The sequence below is a fragment of the Pelodiscus sinensis genome, chromosome 2 (genome assembly GCF_049634645.1).
Source record: "Pelodiscus sinensis isolate JC-2024 chromosome 2, ASM4963464v1, whole genome shotgun sequence".
In the NCBI taxonomy this organism is placed as follows: domain Eukaryota; kingdom Metazoa; phylum Chordata; order Testudines; family Trionychidae; genus Pelodiscus; species Pelodiscus sinensis.
In genome coordinates this window covers 106,573,859-106,599,691 of record NC_134712.1, presented here as the reverse complement: position 1 = coordinate 106,599,691, position 25,833 = coordinate 106,573,859, and the positions used below count along the sequence as shown (strand labels likewise).

At 42.6% G+C, this 25,833-nt stretch overlaps 1 long non-coding RNA gene across 2 annotated transcripts in view; it reads left to right on the top strand.

Moving 5' to 3' along the window:
* LOC112545567 (uncharacterized) overlaps nucleotides 1–25,833 on the top strand; it is a 528,724-nt gene that overhangs the window by 168,837 nt on the left and 334,054 nt on the right. For both annotated transcript variants that reach the window (XR_012901638.1, XR_012901639.1), the window contains one exon: nucleotides 19,299–19,441. This is a non-coding gene — a long non-coding RNA (uncharacterized LOC112545567). The remainder of the gene's footprint in view (nucleotides 1–19,298; nucleotides 19,442–25,833) is intronic.

Genomic DNA, 25,833 nt, shown 5'->3' with positions numbered 1-25,833 from the left:
TGACAAAAGTTGTGACAAATATAAGTTTTGTTAAAAAACAAACAAACAAACAAAAAACCTTTCCCCTTTGCAGGAGACTTTTGTGTCTTCACTTGCTGTTACTGTCGACAGTCATGCAGCATGCACTGCAGCAGGTTCTTTTCTAGAGTTTATTGAACTCCAGCGTGTTTCCCACAATGCCCAATTAGCCACTTTGTGCAGCACTTTGAACTCTGCTGCAGATGTGCCCCTTCCACTGGCAAACCCCGGGAACTTTAAAAATGAATGTCCTTATACCTGGCTCCTTGTGTAGAAGTGCTCCTGGTTCATTGTGTAGTGGTCTTTGTGGCATCTTCTCAGGGCACCAGGGATGGGTATTGCTCACAATGCTCTCTTGCTTGGAGTAATGCAGGGCTTTTGCATCTCATCAGTGTGTGGGGTGACAAATCAGTGCAGTCACAGCTGCATCTGACCTGTAGGAACTGGGACGTGTACGGTCCCATTTCTCGAGCCCTGTGTGAGAAGGAGCAAGACACCCCCCAATGGAGAGCCAAGATGAAGGAATTCCAGCAGGCATACCAGAAGAGGAAGGAGGTTCACCATTTCTAGCTAAGGGGAGCCACAGGAAGTGGCATGACCTGGGCTGCTACTTCCAGCAGCTCCCTTGGTTGGAAAAGGAGAACCAGAACCAATGGGTGCTGTGAGGTTCTGTGGCTATGGAACCTATTGGTAAACAAAATGGCCTGGGCCCATTTGCAGCTTTCCCAAAGTAGGCCCGTGGCCCACTTTGAGAAACACCGATCTAATCTGTTACCCTGGATGTAATTACACTAATGCCAAACAACCCCTTAAGTCCTTGCAGGCAACCAATGGCTTTAAGCTACGTTTCTTCAACCCTGATTTAAACTGCTTTAAGAGTGTCTCTATTAGAAGTTTACAGCAGTGTCATTACATTTATTTTGAGTCAATGTAGTGACACAGGTGCAAGTTTTCCATAGTAGATAAAGCTTCCATTCAGAGTTCCACGTTTCTCATGAAGGAGCTGGTAGATCAAGCAGGTCATTGTTTGGAGGTCTTTTTAATAAAAAAGAGTTTTCTCAGAAATGGAAAAATTGATTTTGATATTGTTCAAACTTTTTTCTGTCCCTTGCTCTTATTTCTCCCCTTTTTTCTTTTTCTGTCCACTGAGAAAGAGGGTAGGGAAGGAAGACAGAAGGTGGAAAAGAAACCCTTAAAAACTGAAAATATTTGGGGTTAGATCAAAATTTGGAAAATTTCAAAACTATTAATGAAAATGTTTGGGAAAAATATTGTTCCTAATACCTTTTGATCAACATACTTTCTGTGTCTGTCCCACCTCTGTTGAGGTTATCTGTGGCTTCATTTATACTGATGTTTTTAGAAAAATCACCTGCTACTGCTGAGGTACCAGTGCAGAACTGGATTACATAGTGGTAAAAATGGCACTGCTGATGTCTGTGTTGGAAAGGCAAGAATGGCTATTTCTTTCCAATTGTTGGTGGAGAGAAGCTCTGAAAGTAGAGCCAAGAAAGTTGTTCCTCAAAGCACTTAAGAATTTATTATGTGAATTGACTCTTGCTGGAGAGAGGCAGAAACCTGAACAGGTCCAGGTCACTTGGACAATAAGCTTTTAGAATTATATCTACTATAAATATTCTGCAGTGGTTAGTAGATAAGACCTTGGAAAGGTTTTTTTTCTTGTATTTCTTTATTTGAAATCCAGTTCACCTTTCAGCCAGCCCACTGACGATTAGGTGGAAGGAAGTGAAGACGCTATACAGATAAGGCCCTGATTAAATTTAGCAGCAGCACACAGTCAGAATGAGAGGCTGCACGGATGCAGTGACACAGTTGAAGCCAGCTGGAGCAGTGAAAGTCTCACAGGGTTAACCACAAAGTCTGCCTGCAGCTGCGGCAGCTCAATACCCAGCATTCACATCCACAGCGACACCAAACTGCCTCGTGACATTTTTGATTCATGTCAGGGACAGAGTAGCATTGTTGGGGGGAAAATAACTGTTTTATAAAACAGTCTACAGACTTTCAGCCGTGTAAGTCCCTCTCCCCCAAAGCACCCTGTAGTTTGGAAAATTGCTTCTGTCTTTGCTTTGCTGCTTGATCCTCTCTGAGTATTTTTTTATTAGCTTGCTTTATTTTAAATACATAGTGAGGTTAAGGGCTCAGTGAGTGGGCTAAGTAGGGGCCAAATTCTGCTCTCAGTTACAGCCGTGAAAATCTGGAAGTGTCCTTTGACTTTGGAGTAACAGCCAGCGTGTGTGGAGAAGAGCAGGGTGGTATTGTGAAGGGAACAGTGCCTCTCTTTGCATTATGGCAAGATAGGTAGGGAAATCTCTCTTACTGATTTTTAATTCCTGCCCCTGCCAGTGGTGCCATCAGACAATCAGCTTGATTACCTCGCTCACTGCCCTGCAGTAGGCTTTGGAGGTGGGGAGGAGAGGCACTGCCAGTTTACTCTTTTCACTAGCCAGATAAAAAGCCTCTTTGTTTTTTAGATTTATGTAAAAGTTTTAAATTGTTTGTAGCCAAGTGCCCTCAGTAACCCCATACTGTGCCAAGAGTTAGAACTCCAGGGCCAGAAACCTAACAGTTTTAAAAGACAATGTGACAGTATGAAAGGGGCTTTTTCCATTCTCCTTCTACTTAAGGAAATACTGTAGAAGGGCCTCAATGCATTTCCACAGCTTTAATGCCTCATTTGCTCTCAGCATATACAGGATTTGCAGTTTCTGAAAACAAATTAAATTAACGCTGTTTCCTTTTTTTGTGCAATTTTTTTTAAAACAGTCATTCACCCTGAATCCATTTATAACAGATGCTCAGATGGAGACAGATTGGAAACATGTCTCCGTGAAAGGGACAGTAAAGTAAAATGCTGGTGCCAAATTAATTCCTGGTGTAATTTAACTGAAGTCAAGAGAATATACGCCAGGGATCCATTTGTCCCTTTATGTTCGCGCATTCAGAACTGCGGGAGGAAAAATTGCCAAATGTGCTGTAAAATATTATAAGAGCATAAAGTCCTTATCTCTCCACAAGCTTTCTATGAACGCAGAGGGAGACTGGAAGCACAGCACTCACTGGATCTGAACTCCCCAAACTCTGAGTAAGTTTGGCTTCAGTCCTAATGTGGTCAGTGAATCCAAACACTCCCGTTGGGGAAGTTTGGTTCTAACTTCTGCCGCTCAAGCTTATGTCTATATGAAGCACTTCTAAGAAGTGTATGTCCTGTTTTATTGTATTACTGCGCTATAGAGCTCACAATAATCATTGGACTAGGAGCTGTCTATTAAATGTGACCTCAGGGATGAAGACAACTCAGAAGCACTTAAAATGTAGCTTGTAGCCTTGATGCTTTCTCCCAGTGACTTCAGGGTGAGGATAAAGCTGATCAGCTGTACAGGCAGTCCCCGGGTTACGTATAAGATAGGGACTGTAGGTTTGTTCTTAAGTTGAATCTGTATGTAAGTCGGAACTGGCGTCCAGATTCAGACACTGCTGAAACTGACCGCCAGTTCTGACTTACATACAGAATCAACTTAAGAACCCCAGGGTCCCCAAGTCAGCTGCTGCTGAAACTGATCAGCAGCTGATTCCAGGAAGCCCGGGGCAGAGCAACTCTGCCTGGGGCTTCCTGTAGTCAGCGCTGGTCAGTTTCAGCAGAAGCTGACTTGGGGACGCCTGGGGCAGAGCAGCTGGGGTGCTGCTGGGTTGCTCCAGTAGCGCCGCTCCTGGGTGCTACTGGACCAACCTAGCAGCACCCCATCTGCTCTGCCCCAGGCGTCCTGATTCAGCCTCTGCTGAAACTGACCAGCAGCGGCTGAATCAGGACCTGGGGCAGAGCAGCTGGGGTGCTGCTGGGTTGGTCCAGTAGTGCCCAGAGCGGGCGCTGCAGGACCAATCGGCAGCGCCCCAGCTGCTCTGCCCCAGAGTCCAAAACAAAAGCCTGGTCTGCTGGGGGGGGGGGGGGGAGCACACTAGCTGCCTCCCCCCCCTCCCCAGCAGACCAGGGACACGGGGAGCAGAGCCTCTGAGGCTTTGCTCTGGCAAAGCCTCAGAGGCGAGGGACCCCGCCGCGGCTGCGGCTTCAGTCCGGGAGCCTGTGGTCTGCTGGGGACGGTCCCCAGCAGACCACAGGCACCCAGATTGAAGCGGCAGCAGCGGCGGTTCCCCGCGCCTCTGAGGCTTTGCTCTGGCAAAGCCTCAGAAGCGCGGGAACCCACCCGGTGCCCCTGGTCTGCTGGAGACGGTCTCCAGCAGACCAGGGGCACCGGAGCAGCTTACGAACGAGGCTTTCTCGCCCCGACTTCCGGGGCGAGAAAGCCCCGTTCGTAAGTGCGGATCCGACGTAAGTCGAATCCGCGTAAGTCGGGGACTGCCTGTACTATGCTTGCAATTGCTGGTCGCTTGATCAACAAGGTACAGTATTACTGTTGCTTAAGGAAGATGCAAGCACAAACAGGACAGGGAAATCAGATACTTAATTCTGCACGGGTGAAAGCGTAGGTTCTACACTACCACTTACTTCAGCATTACTTACATTGCTCAGTGTGTGAATAAGCCACCCCTCTGAGAAATGGAAGTTACACCTTCCTAAGTGCTGGTGTGGACAGTGCTGTGTCAGCAGGAGAGTTTCTCCCGCCCATGTGGCTACTGCCTTCCACAAAGGTGATTTTATTATACCAATGAGAGAGTTCTGTCCACACAAAGCATCTTCATCAGACATGAAGCTGTGCCACTGTGGTGCTTCAAGGATAGACTCCCTAAAACTTCCCGAGACACCTTTTTAAGAAAATGCACAGTTTGAGATGCTAGCTTTCTGAGCATTGGTTGTGGGCCCAGCTGCAGTTTGCCAACTGATTGAAGAACCTCACCCTTCTCTGTGCATTCTCAGGAGTGGTATCCCTGGAGTGCAGGTCAGATGATCCTAGGCACATATTCAGAGCAATAGGGCCCTCCAAATTGCAGGGGCTTGTGCAAGTCTATTTACATGAAGAGCAGGCCTTAGATTTAAACAGATGAGTGTGTTCTCTTTCATGTTGTGCTATTTTGACCATCAGTGAATGTAACGTGAATGTCAAGAGATTTGAATTTTTGTATTTATTTTATTTTTGGGGGGTAGGAGATACTTAGGGGATCAGGTTGCTCAGGAACTTGATTTTTAAAGAGGTCTCTGCGCCCACAAAATGGTAGGGCAGATTATCAACTGTGCATGCAGTTTACCTGTGTAGGGCTGTTACCTGATTTGGGGATGCAGTCAAGTAAACAAATATCTGCTTGGCCATATTTACACCCTCTGCTTTTCTGAAGACCTTACTCAGATTGAAGGTTTAAATTAAAATCAGCCTTTAAAGTTGAGACTGGCATAAAATTCATATTTTGCTAAATTTGAGACTGATGCAGCATGACTTACTCTGTGGTATCTTCTGTTTTCCAAGTGAAAATTGTGCTATATTGGGAGGATTTTTGGTTTCTTTTCCATCATTTGCATTTGTATATTTTCTTCTGTGTTTCAGAATCTGCTTAGCCTGTTCATATGAACATAAAATCTTTATAGTATCTTTGCAAGATTGTAATCTGTCTATATCAAAAGCCAGAATTATTCCCTGTTGTTTGCAAAGGAATTATTTAACAAGTAATCTCTGTAAGTGTCAACATTACACAGGAGATGACATAACACTTGGGGAAAATAAGGACTAAGCCAATATTCCCACACCAGCATCAAAGCTAAATATGCTTTCCCATACAGATGCTTCTTATTTCTCATCTGTGGCTACTGTTCCCCCTAAATGGAGTTGACGCCAGATATACATACTAGTTCTTCTCTTCTTTATTGTTTTGATTGGAATGTTAATAGAGCACACCTTCTTTAAAAGGCTCTGTGTAGTAAAGTTGCACATTGGTACAAAGTGCAAGACCATATACTAGCTGTGTTCCTGGAATTTGATTACAGAAATAGAGCAAAAACACTAAAGTTGAACACCACAAATCTTTGGAGGAGATATGATGGTTCACAGCTGGCTTCTATGTATACAAGGGTTTAAATCCCAATATGCCTGAAATTTGGAAGCATTTGAAATCTGGATCCAAATGTTGTGCTCCTGGTTTGTCCTGTTTCAGAGTAAACTTCCTGTTAAATAAGCATGCACAAAATGAATCCATTTTACACGGAGAGAATCTAAGTCTTGGAAGCCGAACACCTGGGAAATGCTTCATTGTAGAGTAGAAACCATTAATGTTTCTAAACATCAATCTTCTCAAGTCTCTGAGCCCTGACACCCCCTTCCCAACCGCGAATGCTGCAAACAAACAATTCCTCCTAAGCCAAAGAATATTTCTCAGTTTGTTATGAGCCCCACAGAACCCTTCTACCCAACTGCACAAAGCTCACATCCACTCCAAATGAACTCCAAATCCCCATGAAACTTTAATAAACTTCTGTGGTGTGAATTCAAAACATTTGAAAGCCAAACCACTAAAGGTACATTCCTTGCTTAACAACACGAGTCTCCTTGTAACATCAACAGTCTTTGGCTCCCTAGACAAACCTTGGGGCAGGGAGTGCATGCCAGTGAGCATGTGAATGTGCTATACTAGCATACTCACTGCTGTTTAACCCTTTGAGGATACAGCTATATAGAGAGCTGAAGATCCCAGAATTGGTTTAACAGGCGAAAAATTGCAGTATTGAAGGTGCACAGTCCGACATATATCTCTTCCCTAAATGACTATGAAGGGTTTTAAACACACACTTCCAAAAATGTTATAAAAAGAGACTCAAGGCCTCCCAACAACGTATTGATCGTGGGAGCTGTTTATACTGTCAAAGTCAGACAGCTGGTACAGAAGTCTACATTAATCATAAGAAGCCACAGAAGCCTTGCCATTCCCAACTTCATTTTTAAGACACCTAAAGTTATGACACCTGTCAGCAGGGCTAACCGCCTCGCCAGGCCACTGGGCAAGATGCGGGGGGGGGGGGGGGGGGGGGGGAGGGGGAGAAGGGGAGGGCTGCTGTGCGCTCCTGGATGAGCCAGCCCTCAGCACTACCCAGAACATGCCGCACTGCGCCTCCCTTCCCTTGCAGCCCGCACAGCTGTTCGGAACGCGCAGTGGCAGCTGGAGCCTTGGACCCCAGTGCAATTTCAACCCTTTTCCCCTACCTATTGGCAGGCCTTGTATTTGTACTGCAAGAGGGGGTTGCTGGTCTGTCCAAAAGGCAAACTCTGACCTAGCAATTCTCCCCCCCCCCCCCATTTGTATTTCATGTGTGCACTGTGTCTACGGCACTGGGATCCCGATCAGCACAATCATTTACTCCTGGGGGATTCTGTGGCAACATTTTAAAAAATTCTGCTCCAAAAAATTCTGTGCACAATATTTTAAAATTCTGCAATACAAACAGACTGGTTCCAACTATGTGGGTAATTTATTTAAATTGCAGTGTCATGGTGGAGCTTCTCTTTGCTTCCCCGTCAGAATTCATTTTTCTGCAGGGAAACAAAGAACATTGTGGGGGACATGAATTCTGCTCATGTGCAGTGATTTAGAATCCCCCCACGAGTAACCATTATACACATAAAAAAAAAATCAGAAAAATCAAGAGCTTGATGTCAAACCGCTGAAACAATTTTCAAATGTAATGATGGATAGTCCTGATCAAATATGGATCCTTGGAACTCTCCATACTCGTGTATGTTTTACAGAGCAATTTAATAGCACTTCTGCAACATACCCATTCTCAAGGTTTGCAGGTGTTTTGGGGAGTGACAAGATTAATTCATTAAATGCAGGAATGTACAATGTGCTTTTCAGAAGTAAACCATTGTCTTATATTGTGTCATTCTTTTACTTGAGCACTGGTCCACTTCTAAAACTGGCATTGGTCCTGGTAAGGAACAGCACACGATGGGGTGAGGGTAAAATGGAGCTCATCCGCCTTACGTTGGAGTCACTTAGCAACCAGATAGTGCCTCCTAGCCCCACTGTGGTGTGTCCTTGTGAGAAAACTGCAGACTTCAGATAGAAGGAGCAGAGGCAGACAAAAAAGGGACCTTAAGACCTCTGAACATTCAAATAACTTTCTGCAGTTTTGACTGGACTTTCTTTGCCCTGAGCTGATTTTCTTTCCATTGACCTTACCTCTTCTAGCCCTTTGGCCCCCAAATAATGTAATTAACATATTTCAAGTCCTGAAGGAAGGTCTTTCTGTAGATCTAAAGCTTGTCTTTTTCACCAAGAGATGTTGGTCCAATAACAGATACTACCTCACCCACCTACACTCTCTAATATCGTGGGACTAACTACAACTACACTACAAACAAATATTGATCACAAAGCAGTACTCAAGACATTTTTCATTTTTGCTACTTCATACATTTGAGCTATTTGTCCCTTTTTGCTATGGTTAGTTATTGACTTATGTTTTAAAAAAAAGGCTTGTGACAAAATAATTGCTCTATTTCTAGGCATTCATTGAATACTGGATAAATGACAAGTGTTTAGCCTTTGGGTGCTTGGGTATTTGATACCAAGTTTCAAATATGTTAAAGGACTGTTTTAGAAATCTGGCACAAAGCTGCAAATGCCACGGTCTCCTATGATGATGATGATTTCATTTTATAACCAAGAGTGTCTTTTCTCTTCAAGAAAATGAGGGAGTGGCAGAAATGGTTTGGTTTGAGCCAGACACAGCAAATGCAGGTTTTACGCCCACTTCATTCACATACCTGAACTTAATCCTGAGCTGTTATAACCCATGCTTATTCTAGTCTGTACCTCCGTTTAGCTGATACTGGGGTGCTAATTGTGTGAGGTGTTCAAATGCCCACCAGGGACTAGAATTAGCTCATCAAAATCACTTTAATCAGTAACCTAATTAGGCTTTGACGCTAGGTTTTCAGAGTTGAAAGACAATTGCATTAACTCTATAAGCTCTTTGTAACAGGCACAATCTTCCTATGTGTTTATGCAGGTTGGTAAGAAGATAAGAACTGCTGTGGTGGGTCAGACCAAAGGTACATCTAGCCTAGTATCCTGTTTTTTGACAGTGGCCAATTCCAGGTGCCCCAGAGGGAATGAGCAGAACAAGTAATCATCAAGTGATCCATTCCTCATCACCCATTCCCAGCTTCTGACAAAACAGAGGCTAGGGACACCACCCCTAACCATAGTAGCCATCCATAGTAGCCATTCATTCGTGGTTCAACCTGTAGCCATCCATGAGTTTGTTGGGTTTTTTTTAACCCTATTATAGTCTAGTTCTTCACAACATTCTTTGGCAAAGAGTTCCACAGATTGACTGTGCATAATTAAAAAAAATTACTCCCTTTAGTTTATTTTAAACCTGCTGCCTATTAATTGCATTTGGTGACTCCCAGTTCGTGTGTTATGAGAGGGAGTACATAATACAGCTTTCTTTACTTTCTCCACACCAATTTTGATTTTGTAGTCCTCTAATATATCCCCCTTAGTCATCTCTTTTCCAAGCTGGAAAAAGAGCCAAGCATAGTTGAGGCATTACCACAATATAAATATGCCAATTGCTCCCTCAAGTTTCCCTTCCTTTTCTGTTATAAATTCTCACAATATTCTTTCTGGAAATACCTATAAAATATCATCAGAAAGAGTTTCCAAGAATCTTAGTAGGTCTCTCATTCTATACCATTCCTAAGACCTCAACAACTATTGCCTTGAAAATTGATATCCTCCTTCTATATTTTCTAATTCCTACCACATATCACAAGGCTTTCCTGTAAAATCCCATCAGCCTTGACAAAGTTATCTTGTAGACTTATGTAGTGATTTTGATGGCTGCACAGAGCTGTTTGTCTTTTTCTCAAATAAAATAATAATGCTGCGATGGCACCCACTTTAGCGCCAAACTTCTAAAACTCTCTTAATATACCAATCAGCATGTCAGTGGAATATTTCTTCTGGATAAAGACAAGCCTGGTGAAACGGATTAGACATTCACATGGCATTGCATAATTCAGAGAGCAGGCATGGTGCATATGATTTGCATTAATAGCCTTCATAGCTGTAGTCTCTCTCATTAGACTGTATGTGGAAGCTTCCAGAATGTCAATCAATTACAATAATTTCCTTTTCCATATTTATTCCATCACTAGCATTGACAATTACCATTAAGTGACATTAATACGATACAGTACCATCTTGCATTTTCCCAGTGCTCTTCATACAGGGTGCTTAATCTTTATAAAGCTAAGAGACGTCATTAAAAGGGAAAAAAAGGTGTATTGACTTGCATGCTGTGTGCGTTGTGGTGCAGCTCCTTGGAGAGGGAAGGAAGTACACTGTTTCTAGCAAGCCTTCTGGACTGCCTCTGGAGAGAGATGTTCAACTCTTTTGTTTGACGCAAAGTACAGGTTGAACCTCTTTAGTGTGGTGAACTCTGGCCTGGCAACATCTGTGGTCTGGCTTTATTTTAGTTAGCCAGATGTCCACTTATCATGGGTGTGGCCAAGTTTCCCGTTGTCCCATAAAGTTTGCTTACAGCCACCAGTCCTGGCTCTCAGTATTCTGTGCTGTTGTTTAACTCTAATTTACTTGTAATGTCTTCTAAGAGCTAAATAAGTAGTGGAATTGTTAACCTCCCATAGTCTGGAAAATACTCTGGTTTGGCACTGGTCAGGTCCCAAGAGTGCCAGACTATAGTGGTTCAACCTGTATAATGTTGTACCAAGTACTGGGGCAGGTTTGTTAGTCATTTCTATTAACTACACTCTGCTCAGATAGTGTCTCCTCATGCTTCTGAAAACTGCTAGCTCAAAAAACATGTTTAGCAGTTTGAAAGAGACATTAGCAGTGTCATGATTACAAAAATATTACAGCATTCTTTTTGCCCAAATGTTCCAATTGTACGTTAGGCCAAGTTTTTCAAAGTTGGGAGCCTAAATTTAGGTTTGCAGTTGTGTGTTTAGTCACTTAAATATAGACAATAAACTAACTTGGCCTCAATATCTATCTTTACGAGGTTGGTGTTTATGATATGAGGCATGAAATAGTTGCTGTGAGATTGGAGCTGGAGGAGCAAAGATGATACCAGCCCTTAAGAATCTAAAATTATACAATATACTTATAAAAGAAAGGTTTAGTAACTTGGCTTTTACTCCAACTGGAAAAAGAGACTTAAAGCTGACCTAACAGGAAGCAGGCCCTATCAGCAGAGCGGCCAGGATGGCCATTTGGTCCAGGCCTCAGGAGACAAAGGGGCCTCACATTTTGACACGTTGCGCTTATAACAGAGATAACAAACGAAGCTACATAGACCTGCAAAAAATTGATTTAAATCATTGTGGGATCTCGGGCTTTCGCCAGGCTTTTGTTCACATCAGAGTTTTCATCTGCATGACTGGAGTAGCTTTTGTGATTAGTGATTCTACGTTATGAGATGCTGTTTACAGTTTTTGCATAGTTTAGAAGTTTTGAAAGTTGTAATTAATTCTGTTAAGGCAGAATAATTTTGCTGGTCTGATATTCAGTTTAACCTTTAAATTAGATGTTTATCTCTGCATAGGAGATTTTTGTATTCCTGTTTTTTCTTATGTGTCTTTGTTTACAATATCCATATCAGACTCAGCTGTAAGCTACCCTCTTGGTCTAGTTTTAGATTCACTTTCAAAGGCTTTTTTTGTGATAATAAATTTTTATTCTAGTTGTTTAATAGACTTTATATCTAATCTGGCAATCACCCCATGTTCATATTCATAATAACGTAACAGTTGTTACAGGAATTTAATAATGGGAACATGTTAATAGATGAAATGTCAAGACTTTGAAATAAGGCTATAAGACCCATAAGAGCATAGTAAATTACATCCCCAAACCATTGTTATATAATATTCATTGCAAAGTATATACAATTCAATTTTTGTATAGCCAATAGCCTTTAGAGAATTAATTTATTATATGTTACCGTGTTTTGAAAGAACCCCTTTATAAAAATGAAGTGAAGATCTGAAAGTGGTGCAAGTAAGAGATAGCAAAAGCAACAGAGTGAAGCAACAGTTAAGAGTTTAAAGCAAATAACATAATTTCTCATATAAAAGACACCTCAGCCATTAGATGGTGACTATACTGACAGTGGCACTTCTAGTTCTGATGATGAAAACTTTGTACCCACAAATGACATTTCATTGCCACTGCCTCAAAATGAGGAGGTCATTAATCAAGCCACAGAAATGCCAGCAGTAGCAATAGATGAAGAATCTACATTTGAGTTAGAGACTGTGAAGGCAGAAACCGAGGACCTCGGGGATGCTGCACAGCAAGAGCAAGAACTTATGACTAGCACAGGACACAGTGCAACAACAGTGGTGTCAGAACCTGATATTGGACTTCTTGATAAGAACAGTGTTGCTCAAATGTAGTCATTCCTCAAAGTTAGTGGTTTTCAGATTCCAAGTAACATACCAAAAGAGGCTGACAATCATGCTTTTCCCACTTGTCTGCTGACAAAAACTGTTCAAAATGGAGAAATCTTCACAAGAGACTGGCTCTGCTGGAGCATGGGAAAGCAGGCTCTGTACTGTGTACCCTGTTTCATTTTTAACAGAAATACTTCAAATGCATCAGCACTATCTGATCCATCCATTTGGAGCATCAGTAGAGGTTGGAGGAAGTTGAAAGACCGAATACCTGCATCTTAAAATGGAGAAGTTAGCAATAAATGGGGGACTAAGACAAACAGACATACATAACAAAAAGGGGTATGAAATGGTCCAACTGAAAAGCAACTCAAAATTCACAAAAAGGGTGAAGAATTTTTCCCACTGAGGCAAAAGATTTGTTTACATCCCACTTAAACAGAAGCAAACAGTGGGACACTAGAATTTTTGAGAACTTTTTTAGATTGTCCTGTCAACTGTTGCCTCCTAGAGAGCCAACAACATGTTTGGTTGTTGGCATAGGTGCTGGCAGTGCTGTGGCACCTCCTCTGTTGTAGTGGTTTGCATTATATGCAGGGTCTACAGTTTGGTTCAATGTCTGTCAATCAGCACCACCACTACAAATGTTGTTCCAGCACCCCTGGCCTTTTGCATTTCCCTTAAGTTTCTTAGAAGGGGTGTAAAAATATCTAAGAAGATGGAGATGGCTAACAGGGAAAAGAGATTAGTTCTCTTGTTGCAAGGTGGCACCATCTGATCTGAACAAAGGTCTTTGCTGTGCCACTAAAATTCGGGCAGTGTAGCCATTGTTCGTCTGCTCTTTTACGGATGAAATACTGCACCCAGGAGAGGCGCTCGCGTTGTTGGCAGGAGAGCACTTCTGCTGACAATGCTTTGTTCACCGCAGCACTTGCTGTGGCGAAATTTTTGTCTCTTTTGGGGGCAGCTAATACCTCTGATCAACATAAGTTTTCGAATTCAATTGCTAGTGTAGACAACCTCTGTATAGATGGGCTTTCATGGTGCTCCATATTTGAAATCTGTCCCCATCCCTCCGTGCAGTAGCAGGAGTTTTGAGGAACAGAGCAGGTTGTCTTATGATCCCTTTTATCCTCCCAGCTTTCCTTGCCACTCACTATGGACAGAAATATTTACAAGATCAAGCTTATACTAAGGGACTGATCTGGTTCTGAGAAATAGCATTTGCAGATTTTTGCTTAAAAGTGGTTTGTTCTGCAGAGCCATGGAGTTTGCTATAACTTGCATTCATGCTTCCTTGTATCCTGCTTGAGAGCGCTGTACCTATAGCAAGTCCCTTAATCATGCTTACTGCTCTGCTGATTGTTCTGCTACCTTCCAATCCTGACATGCTTTTTTCTGCGCCTCTGGTCTGTTGAAATGACATGATGAGATTCCTTCACCACCTCATCATTATTATAAACACTTCATCAGCAGGCTTTTATGGTCCTCTTCTGCCTTGTTTGACTTCTGGTGCTTGTTGCTTCTCCATCTCTCTTCCTGAGTCAGACACTTTCCCATTTATCCTCTCCATCATCTTTGATATGTGTCACGACCGAGCAGTATCAGTTGCTGCGATGTCCGTGTTCAAGACCTTCCTAAAGCTACTGCTGCCAAATTTACTGGATGTCTTCTCTTTCGCAGAGCTCCGCTCTTATCCTTGTCATTCATGGGTAACAGTTCAACGATCTTTCCCCTTCTCTGTCCACTGAGCTCATTTAAAATCCAAACAGTTTCTGTCTGTCAGCTGTGTTATGTGGAACTCTTCTGTTTACTCAGCTTCCATCCTCAGAATCTTCCCTGTCACCTCTCAACTTTGGAGTTGTGAATGTGTTTCCTTAAGCAACTGCCCCCCCCCCTTTTTTTTTGCATCACACTTGTTCTGTTCTCATTCACAGTTTCTAGTCTCCAGTTTGCCCATCTCCACTGAGGGGAAAGTTTCCCAATTTATACATGGTTTTAACTGCACGGTTTTATGTTTATTCACGTTTTAAGTGGTTAAACCTTTCTCAGGGCCATCATGACCTTGATGTTTGGTACTGGTCCTCAAGTCATAACTCCAAGTTCTACTTCATTGCTATATGATCCCTCTGTTGATGGTATGGATGCCCTAACTTTTTCTTTGTTTTGCCCTGTTGTGTGAATGTGAGGTTTGATCACAAATGTAAATAAGTTTGGTTTTAGTAGAATGATCTGATATCTGCATTGGAATTTCCCCTAAACTTAAATGGTTTGTTTCAAGGTTTCAGAGTTTCCCTTTATAAACATAGGGACTAGGCACAAATTTTGGATTCAGCTGCAGACTTTTGTATTGTTTTTAGTGGTGTTTACATAGTAAGTTTTCGTTCCAACCCAACTATTTTTTATTCTAGACCATAATTTTTAACTGAAGTACTATTTAAATAATAATTAGTCCTCTAAATAAAAGCAGCCTGATTTTCAGAGGTTCCTAGTGGTTTGGGCACTTTCTTTTGAATCTCACAAGTGTTCTTTACAACTAATTCATGGGAACTTGGTGTATTTTGCCAGCTATGTAATAATGTACCTTTTAAAATATAAAGTGCACATACCCTTAACTGGTAGGAACTTTGTGTTACGCATGGAACAAATCACAGATTTCTGAATTGATATATTGGAGACAATAAATGTTTAAATGAATTTCAATATTTACATCAGAAATGCATGGCACGTGCACTTGTCTAGTCAGGAAATAGAAATAAAAAGCCAGGAAAATATCTGACCCGTTACAACTTGATGACAAAGTTGAAATGCAGGTTGTGCATTTTTAATTCAGAGTAAAAAGTTTTGAAAGGATCACTCTCTGTGGTCGTACCAGCCCTTCCACTTCCCTTGGGCTCTGCCCATGGTCTCTCTGGCCAGGACCATGAACTCAGCGAGCCTTACCTGGAAAGCCAGGATGTCCTCATGGCTCCCAATTGAGAAGGAGAAAGACAGTCCACACATTCCCCTCACACACCAGAGCCTGTGGGGGGGAGGAGGGGATCTATGCTAGTAGATTTTGTGTGCTCCAGCCTGGTGGAGGACTGGAGCACCAGTGCAGGCTCCCCAATGCTGTGGGAAGAGACCTGAGCCTTGGGGGCTGCATCCAGGCAAGCCAAGGTCTGTGTCTGGCTCATGGGCCTTAGGTTCTCCATCCCTAGTTTAATGGAATATGTCATCTCTACCTGCAATTTGATATCAGACATTCTAGGAGCTAAGCACACTTCTTGCAGGTAGAAGGAGAATACTCTCTTCACAGGAAACTGGTGGGAATTTAAGGAACACATGAACTGATAATGAAACTTACTATATTGGTTATAACCAGGGCTCGCCGAAACGTGGCAAGCCCCGCTTGCCAGCTGCATTTTCCGGTGATCTGCGCATCTGCAGATCGTTCTGCGCATGCCCCGGGCGAGTAGATTGCATTATTTGTCGAGCCCTGGTTATAACTACTGGAGGAATTTAGATTAGCAAAATGTAACTGGCTTTGTTGCAGAATGGTCAAGACACCAAGATCAACATCTGTACCAAATCACTGCAAACTCCCCTGTACTGTTGTGTATTTCCCTCGGGTACAGGTCCTCTCACCTAAAGAGCGATTATCTCTGGGAGTCAGTGTTCCTAGTGGTTAGAGCTCAGGCCTGGAACTTGAGAGATCCAGATTCTATTCCCAGCTCATCTGTTGTGTGAACTTGGGCAAGTCACATTGTACCATGTCTCAGTTTCCCCAAAGGTAAAGTGGCATTAATGATACTAATGTCTTTTAGGATGGAGCAGCATTACATATGAGCTGCATATGGTTATTAATCTACTTTTGCTAGGCTTGTAAGATCTGATAAGATCTCAGCGTGAGAGGATAGGTGGGGTGGTATTTATTCACAGAAGAGGCGTAAAAATTTTAAAAAATGAAGTTTACTACAGCATTGCTTTTGGAGAACACAATATATCTAAAGATGTTTACATTTCATTGCGGGGAGTGTTCTGTGTAAAGTTATGTAGGTTGATAACAAAGGATGTGGTGTTTACAGTGATTGGCTAAGTACTTTCCCTTCCTCTTAGTGAAATCATGTAATGAGATATATAGAGGGCTTGGCAATTTGGTCATAACTTAAGTGCCGTTCCTATTTGTTGTGAGCAGTGGAACAACATGTAGTATTTGTGTGTGATTAATGAGAAGTTGTCATTTCAAATGAAGTCAGTGCAGTTCCTTTGTAAATCTGCAGTCAGTATGCTTCAAACTTACAGCCAAACCACTGCTGCATATTAGTTGATTGCTCCTCAGATTAAGTCTGTTTATTTATTTTGTCATTTTATTCATTCTAATGCCCATTTGATAAGCTGGACTGTGAGAATTCATATTACACGTTGCCTTTTTGGTTAGTTTCTAGCGCACGGCACTTCAGAAGGTTAGGGATACATGAAGCTATTTCAGACAGGTCAAACCACAGCTATTAGTCACAGAGCATTATTCACCCAAAAGTGTCTGTTTCTCTCTTTCTCTCCTTCCCCTACCTCTGTCTTTGTACTTGAGAAAACTATCTGTGACTGGAAAAGAGTAGCCAAAGGAAACATTTTTCTGCATATTGAGACTTTTACTGAAATGAGTTGGCATTTTAAATAACCCAAACCAACCTAAATTTCCATAGGGTTTAGTGTATTGGCACATTATCTGAGGTGGAGTGACCTTGTCTCCCTTGTGGTAGTTATTCAGCAGGACATAATGCATGAAGAGACTCAGTAGTGTTGTCTGTCTGATTTTTTTCATGCTTGGGGGTTGTGCCGCTCCCCCAGTCCCTAATGAGAGACCATCTAAGTTCCTTGGCCACTTCATCTGCTGTAATTTTTCCTGTTACATGCTGCTGTTTTTTTTAAAAGCCGAAATGTTTTTCATATCAGTTATTTGGCTCTTTCTCAAAAAAAAAAAAAAAATTTAATAGCAAATTTTCTCAAGTGAAAAACTGCTTTGTGTAAATGTGTTTAAAAAAAAATTCCAAGATTCATTCCAGCATGGGAATGTTGTCATTTTTAATGTGAAAAATATGCTTTTGCTAGTAGAAAATAAGAGGCAAATATTGTTCTTCAGTATTTATATGGGGGTAGCTCCAAGAGGCATCAATCAGAATGGGTCCCATTGTAGGTGGTACTGTACAAATGTACATTGCATAACAATCTCTTTTTGAAGGAATTTACAATTCAAACAAACAAAACATAACAAGTGGATGAGATCAACAAGTAGGCAGGGGTGAAAGATACTTTTGATGCTTTCGAACACTAGTTGTGCAGAGTTCTCAGCCAATTAGATGCAGTTATCACTTGGTAGGCCAACTGGCAGGAGCTTGTCTATAGAGGGGGTTATTCCGGAATAGCCATTCCTGATTAACTGCCAAAGAGTGCCTTATTCTGAATGATCTTAATCCTTTCAGCCTTCTAATAAGGGAGGGTTTGTCCAGAATAAGGCAGGGTGTGAATTTAAAGCAGATTAACTATTCCAGATGAATTCCCTGTGTCTTATTCTGAATTGTTTTAATTCGATTCCAAAATCAAGAATAAGAGTCCAGTTGAAAAGCCGCTCATAGATTAAGCTACAGCAGCAGTTCCCAACCACCGGTCCGTGTACCAGTGCTGGGCTGCGAACCGCAGGCTGCAGTGGCTCTGGGGGGCCAGGGCAGGGATATACTGCCCAGTGTCTCCCTGCTCACCGCAGATGTTGGGAGAGGCGTGTCCTGCCCTGCCACTCAGCCAATGAGCACTGAGCAGGGGCAGGGTCTTTTCCCGGACACAGAAGGCTGCAGGACGTGAGGGGCTCCCGGGTGCTGCTCCTAGAATGGTAGAAGGCAGAAGAGCCCTGATCCTGGTGGGTGAGCCCAGCCCAGTCCATGCCATGGGCTGGCCAGGGAGCGAGATCAGCGCCGAGCACTGGCTGAGCTGGGCAGTTGTGAAATGCTCGGCATACGCTGCTGGCCAGGGCTGCTGCTGCGTGTGCAGTGAGGTTCTGCCTTCTTTGAAAATAAAACTAAATAGTCTCCTGTAAGTCTAATTGAATTTGAAAGTCTTCACTTCCTGTCTGGAAAAGTGTTGTATGTGCTTTGTTTCAGACTGCTGCTTTCCACCCCAGAGGGGGGGGCCGCATGTCAGTGATAAAATGACCTGTGTGTATTTAGTCCTGATCTGGCAATCAGATATACTCCAGTCTGGGTGACTGTTGTGCTCATGTGGAGCCTCATCAAGTATAGTTGGAGGATTTGGGCCATTGTCAGCAAACAGCTCATAGTCGGAGCACTTTGGGAGTGGGGGGGGGGTACGTCTAATAATGCATCATAATGTTTCTTCATCTAAACTGATGAACTGGAGGAATCTCATTAAAAGTTTGTGCAACCCAAACTTAGCTATAATCATGTTAATTACACATCATTTACACCTTAACCAGGCAGCTCGCTTCTCAATGGAAAGGGAATGGGAAACTTTCCCCCTTGCAATAATACATACAGGCCAAAAAACACGTGTTGGGAGCATGAGTTCCCCACCCCAGGACCTCCACCATGGCAGAATAATTCAATAACTCTTTTTGTCCCAGCTGGAAAAGGGGGTCACATATTAGCAGGACCTCACAGAAAACCAGATGCTGCATCTCAGCTGATTTTTCCCTGGGCAAATAAATTACAGTAGTAGTAATAAAGCAAAAGTGTGAGTGTTTTGAATAGGTTTTTCAGGCTTTAAGAGGGGGAGAGTCCATTATGAGATCCAGGTGCTCCTCCATGCCCCAAAAATATGTTGCTCCTGGTGAACTTTATTTTTCCTTCTCACTTGACTAACTCCAGCTCTCACCCACTGCTGTCCTTTTTCATGCTTCAGGTTAAGCATTGATTGTGTTCTCAGCAGTAGGCCTCCCCTTCCTCTGATGAAAGGACGAATCAGAAGGTACCTATTACGTGTCTGCAAGGAAAGAAACAAAGGCCCATGACGCTGCTACGCCTCCACTCACTTGGATTTTAATGGTAGGTTTTACTTTCCTCGTGAAAGCAGAATGAAAAGGAAAACCAAAACGGAAATGACTGGGGTGTGAGCAGTGGTGGCAATGGGGAAATGACAGCTGCTGTATTCATGGTTAATCAGGTGTGTCTGTCTTTGTGTAGCATCTGTCTGCTACTGTTATGGTGCCACATGTGAAAAGGGGTGGGATGGGAAGAGGCATTTATGTTCAAAGCCCTCCGGACTGACCTCTTGTCTCTGTCTCCTCAGGATAGGAGAGCTTGTCTGTTTAACTTGCCCCATTATAGGAAATTGTAATTGTATTCTGTCAGCCCACCCTAACCATCTTTAACTGACACTGTTCACATTGCCATAAATCTGACCAATGAATGCTGTGACTAAAATGCCACTCATTTTTTTCATTGGATTGTTGCCTGAGTAAAGACAAATTAAGGAAAAGAAAAACAAATGAAGGACAAATGGGTGACGGGCTGGATCACGGAGGATTCCCTGTTATGTTCCCTGCCTCTGGGGTATCTAGCATTAGCCGCTGTTGGCAGACAGGATACTGGGCTAGATGGACTGACCCAGTATGACCATTCGTGTGCCCTCAGGATGTGGCTTATAAACTTTGAAGAACCCAATTTCAGCTTTGAAGTCACTTTAGATTATTGAGGTTACTCCCAAAGAGAATCAATGGGACCCCATATGCAGGCCTGCTGACACGGGGAGGCAAAGCGGTCAACTGTCAGGAGCCCAGCACTATAAGAGGACTCAGGGATTTTTGGCCACTGCGGTAGCAGCAGTGGCTGGAGCCCAGAGCCCTTTAAATTGCCACCGGAGTGCCACCTGGTGCGGTCTGGGTGACTCTGAGGGCTCCCGGGGGAGGCAGGCATGGCATGGTTAGCTCCGGGCAGCACTGAAGGTTGGCTGCCTCCAGCCCCGCCCCTTCTGCCTGAGGCAGAGCTGGCTACCCCACACCTTGCCGAGGGACCTGGAAGGTCTGTTGGCCCCCTGTCTGTATGCAAATATACCTAATTTTTTTGAGAATGTATTTTGAGAGTTGCCTCATCCTGTTATGCATGCTATCCCTTGTTCAGATCCCCCGGGAAAATTCCTGTGGAAAGAAGGCTTTATGAATAGAAAACACTCTCCTTTTTCATTGTCCTTTGTAATAAATCTGTATGGTATATGTGTGCTGCATTTTAACAGGCCGGGAGTTCATATGTAGTAAGACCTCATGTTTCCTCAAAAACATGGGTTTCCTTGGAAGATAAGAAATTTGCCTCCATCTTCGGGGGGAATTTTGCCTCCTGCTGTGGAATTTCTCTAAGATAGCGTGATCTCATTTTCTAATCAATGGGGGTGTCAGTGGGGGGAGCTTCGTCCTTGTTGCAATTCTCTCCCCTAGCATTCTGCACTGCCATTTGGTACATGTGCAGGTTCAGGGATGACCTTCACACTCTGCTGGCTTGGTGGGGAAACAGATGTGTTGGCAGAACGATACACTTGGCTCAAGAGAAAGGGAGGTTCTGCCTGCACTGTTTTTGGAGCACTTCCTTACTTCCTTGTCCCCTAAGTGACATTAGTAGCTGTCTAAGCATATGGGCAAAGACAGGAGGGTACAATTGTGACAGTATGTTGTGTGTCTGTAGGGAATTGGATTAAAGAGGAGGGTGGGACTAGAGAAAAAGCTGATGAAGGGGATACTCAAGGCCTTGTGAATATAAGGAAAATATTTGTATTAAAATATGAACATCCATTTTCATTCTGGTCCATATGTGCATTTTTGGTATGGCCTCCAAAAGTATTCAAAGATGTATTCAATAAAAAGTCACCAAAGGAGATAAAACAGTTTACTTAATAATAAAAAAAAAAAAGAGAGAGAGAGAGAGAGACAGACAGACAGACCCGGGACACATGACTATAGAATGGCACCTAATATGTTTCACTCAGAAAAGACTAAAAGCAACAGATAGGAGAACCAGACATATATGAAAGAAGAAGAGAAGGGAGAGACATATGTACTGAATTAACTGATTGCTTCTCTCTGAAGTATTAAATTGATCCCGCTGCTGCTAAGTGACTCCTTCACATAATCTCAAGATTTGCTGTTTCTGTGATTTGGGTCACGGTGATTTGGTGTCTAAGAGTGCGTCCACACGGCACCTTAAACTCAAAATAAGATACGCAATTTGTGTTATACAAATTACGTATCTTATTGTGAATCTATTTTGAAATAGCTTATTTTGAAATTTGGCACATCTAGACCGTGCCAAATTTCAAAATAACGTGCTATTTTGAGACATCCCTTAACCCTCATGGAACAAGAGTTACTGGGAGGCTGAAATAGTGCACCTGTTGTTTTGGAAAATATTTTGAAATAATGGGTGGCTTGTTTAGGCTTGTGTAGACACAGGGTAGCTATTTCGGGATACCACAGGTATCCCGAAATAGCAATGTAGACATACCCTAAATGTTTGTCTTCCCACACGTGCAGGAGATGAACTCTAGCTACAGTCAGAACTAGTGTAGTCAGGCTTGATGCATACTTTTGAAACAGCTCTGCCAAAGCACCTGAATCCTGATTTGCGGCATCTCATGCTATTCTAGTTTTGGGCTGCCAGTGTGTCCTAACTGTGTCATATTACAGAGAACTGATTCTGTGATTTGAACCAAAATTAATTGTCACAAAGAGCATGCTAAACTAAGAAGTGAAGGGTGAATGTATCAATCCTCCACTAGGCTTCTTCAGCCTTCATGACTTATAAATAAGTGGCTCGTAATAATAGAAAATAGTTATTCTTCATTTGTGGATATTATCCATAAAACTGCCATAGACGTAACAAGCAGCTGCCTTGTGATGCTGTTCTTAGAAAGTAATGTAGCATAGCAATAATCACTGCTGAGTAGTTATCAGTCAATTATTTGAGAATCTCTGCAGATTATGAAAAAAGTTAGTATTTTGCTCAGGTGAAGTCCTTGACAAATTAATCATGTGATATTTCAGGGACTTTGAATGGCACATCAGGACTTCCATTCTCTTGGCACAGTGTTTCAGTGTCCCTTCCAGAAATAGAACTTTTTGAAAGGGCATCCTGGACAACTAAGGAAATAAATGAATGATTGGGAAAGTCACTGGCAACGTTTGGATTGTTCATGAGAAAAACCCACTGTCTTCTCCACCTCCAGTTTTATACAGCTTTCATATCTTGGCTACTTCAGAATGAGGCAATATGTTGAGAAATCAAAATATTAGGATCTGAAAAACCATTATGCTGGTTTTGATAAGGGCATTTTATCTTTTACATTTTAATATGTCTACCCAGTAGTTGAAGGTCCCCTGTCCTTCCCCTCCCCTCCCCCGACTGTAGTTAATCTCTTCATATATCTCTAGTATGTGACAATGACTATATTGGTAGACTATTTCAGGGTCTTTATATCGACAGTTATAAAGTTATGCTGTCTGATAGGAGGTAGCTCTCTAGCTAAAGCTACAAATGTGTTACATTTTCATCACTCCTCTAATCCTAAAAGACCCTAACTCACTGTCCTGAATATTCTCTATAGTTTGTAATCACTTCACCCAACAGTGAAATGCAGCTTCCTTTGTAGTAGAATACAGTAGCAGCTTAATACAACAAGCTGCTAGTGCACAATAACATGATATAACAATTTGAAAGGAAATGAAGGATATCTAGTCCATTGAATCTGCAAGGGCATGTAGGTGGGGAAAATACAATTATTCTAGTGAGAGAAATATAACAGCTACTTAGAGGAGAGAGTGTCTCTCGCTGAGGAAGTAGGGTCAAGAAGGCAAGGACCTGTTGACCATACAGGATGGGTTCTTTTAAGTGTAAGGTGATTTTCTACAGTATTAATGCAAATTGTACATACCTAGCTGTCCTTTGGCATAGTTGCCCACAAGATGTGTTATGCAATCCGTTTGTTTATTGTTTTAATCCATTTTTCTCACTTTATTCTTAATGAATCCTGATTTTAATGAGACTGATGGGTCTGAAATTGTTTTGAGGCAAGGGAGGAGCTCTTGTGAATGGGAAATGGAGCATACCTGTATAGTGGCTGACTCTGTGGGTGCTGCAGGGCTTAAGTACCCACAGAAAAAAATAGTGTAGTGGTGGCTGGCGGGAGGTTGGAGAGCCCGAGGGAAGGAAGCAGAATGGGGCTGGAAGAGGTGGAGTGGGCAGAGTCTGGGGTGGGCAGAGTCTGGGAACGGCACACCCAGCTGGAAGAAGAAAAGTCAGCGCTTGTGTGCCCTGCAAGGCCAGGCTGAAGTAGGTGCCTATGAGGTTTCACCTAGATGTTGAATGCTAGCAGAGGGAGCGCAGGGAAAGCCATCTGAGAAGCAGGCATAGCAGAAATATGGTCTCAGATGTAACAGTCACAGGCACAGTTTTTAATATTGGTTTTCTTGGAACGTCCATATTGAGGGTGAGATGGTAGTGTGCTTCTGCGTCATTGTGAACGTACGCGACAAGGCCACTTGGCACAGCGGGGTTCAGAACCTGAGTTTGGGCAGATGGGCAACTTATTTGGAACTGTGTTGCTGGCATGAGGTGGAGCAGTGGATCTGAAAGCACGAGAGGAGTAGCTGACAACAAGAAAGAACCAACCTCAATGATTCTTTCTGCACCTGGAATCACGCCATAGTCGTTTAATACTAGAGAATCTGCCCTATGGCCATGGAGGGATTTTTTTATGTCTCCTGATCACAATAGCTGTGCTGGGAACAGTTAATGGCTATTAAATTCTGAGTTTTATTTCCTTTTTATAAGAATGTCATTGGTTAAAAAAAATAAAAGTTATGAGCTGCGTGCCCTTTATTTGCTACTCCCCAAGAGGAAGACCGATACAAAGGAGGAAAATTTGGCGATGGTCAACTGCTGATAGAGTGAATTGCTTTTAGCAATATGGGAAAAGTGTGTGAGTATAATATGAGTTACTGTAAAATTATCCTGTTGAGCCACTGTGGGTCTCTTCAGAAATCAGACTCCAGGTAAAATCCTGCCTTACATTCCAGAAACCGTTGATTTACTTTATTTGTTTCCCCCTCCTTCCTATTCCCAATAATAGCTCTTTCTTCTAGCAAGTAGGATGGAGTGTATTAACCTCTTCCTGAACTCTGTCCACACTAGACTTTTTTTTTCCTGAAATCTCTCACCATTGCTGCTTCACTAGGGGCAGGAATGATTGGGCAGACTACTCTAGATGGGCTGGTCACCCAAGCTTTTTATACTGTTATCTAGATCTGCTGTGATTATTAAAATCCTGGTATTTGCTCCACATCTATGCTAGGTATCCCTCCTACTGTTAAAGGTGAGGGATTTCCAAAGATGTCGGCTATATCTCCCAATAATGTGTCTCCATTAACACCAGTAAGAAGGGTTTTCTACAGTAAAGTTTTCTGAGAATCTTTTGTCCATGTGATATTTATCTCATGATTTATAAAATACATATTTTCGTGGCATTTCCATGCTCAGCTGCTAGATTTTAAAATGTACATTATGTGAATTTACTAGGGTGAAAAGCTAGCAAGTGTGAAAAATCAGGTGGTAATTGGCAGCTATATTAGGATATTGAGACTGTCTCTATAAAATTGGCATATCGGGTCACCTCTAGAATCTACTCACATTGATGAAAACTACTGCCTCTGTGGTCTGAAATACTGGAAGCCATGTTGTCAGAAAAATGGAAATAAATTCAGATGTTTATTACACTCAGATAATGTAAAGGGTCTCTACTCAAATCCATTTTCCACTTTGTTTTGCTGGCTTAGACTGGAACCAGAAATACAAAATTCCAGGAGGGAGGCTGCTCTCATGTTACTTCTTGCCAAGCTGGAACTAGAAATGCCTGAAGTTTCATGAGAAAGGGCTTTCTCCTGAGAGTTCCAGTACAGTTACTCAAATGTGTATGGTTCTCACAGTCTGAGTCATTTCCATAAGCATCTCATCCTTCTGATGCTTAACTGACCCTCTCGCCAAATATGAACTTGTTGAAGGAGGCCCCTCATTTTCTCTCTGACCTCTACATTTGTGCTTTGTTTTATACCTTCCCTGAGCTGGACACTGAACCTGTCAACTCTGCGGGTACGTTGGGGCTCGTTTCCATTAGATGATGGATTGATGCTGCAATGATTCATCCTCCAGTGGGTGATTTATCGTGTCTGTTTAGATGCGATAGATTGATCTCCGAGCACTCTCCTGTTGACTCCAGTACTCCACCAGGACGAGAAAAGTAGCTGGAACCAACGGGAAAGCAGCCCCTTCCCCCAACCTTATTGTGTGAAAGACACTGTGCTGACTCTGTCAACTTCAGCTACACTATTACAGCTTAGATTGATGGCCACGTATGCGCACAGTGGTTAGTGTCAACAAGACCAAATTCTATTCCCAAC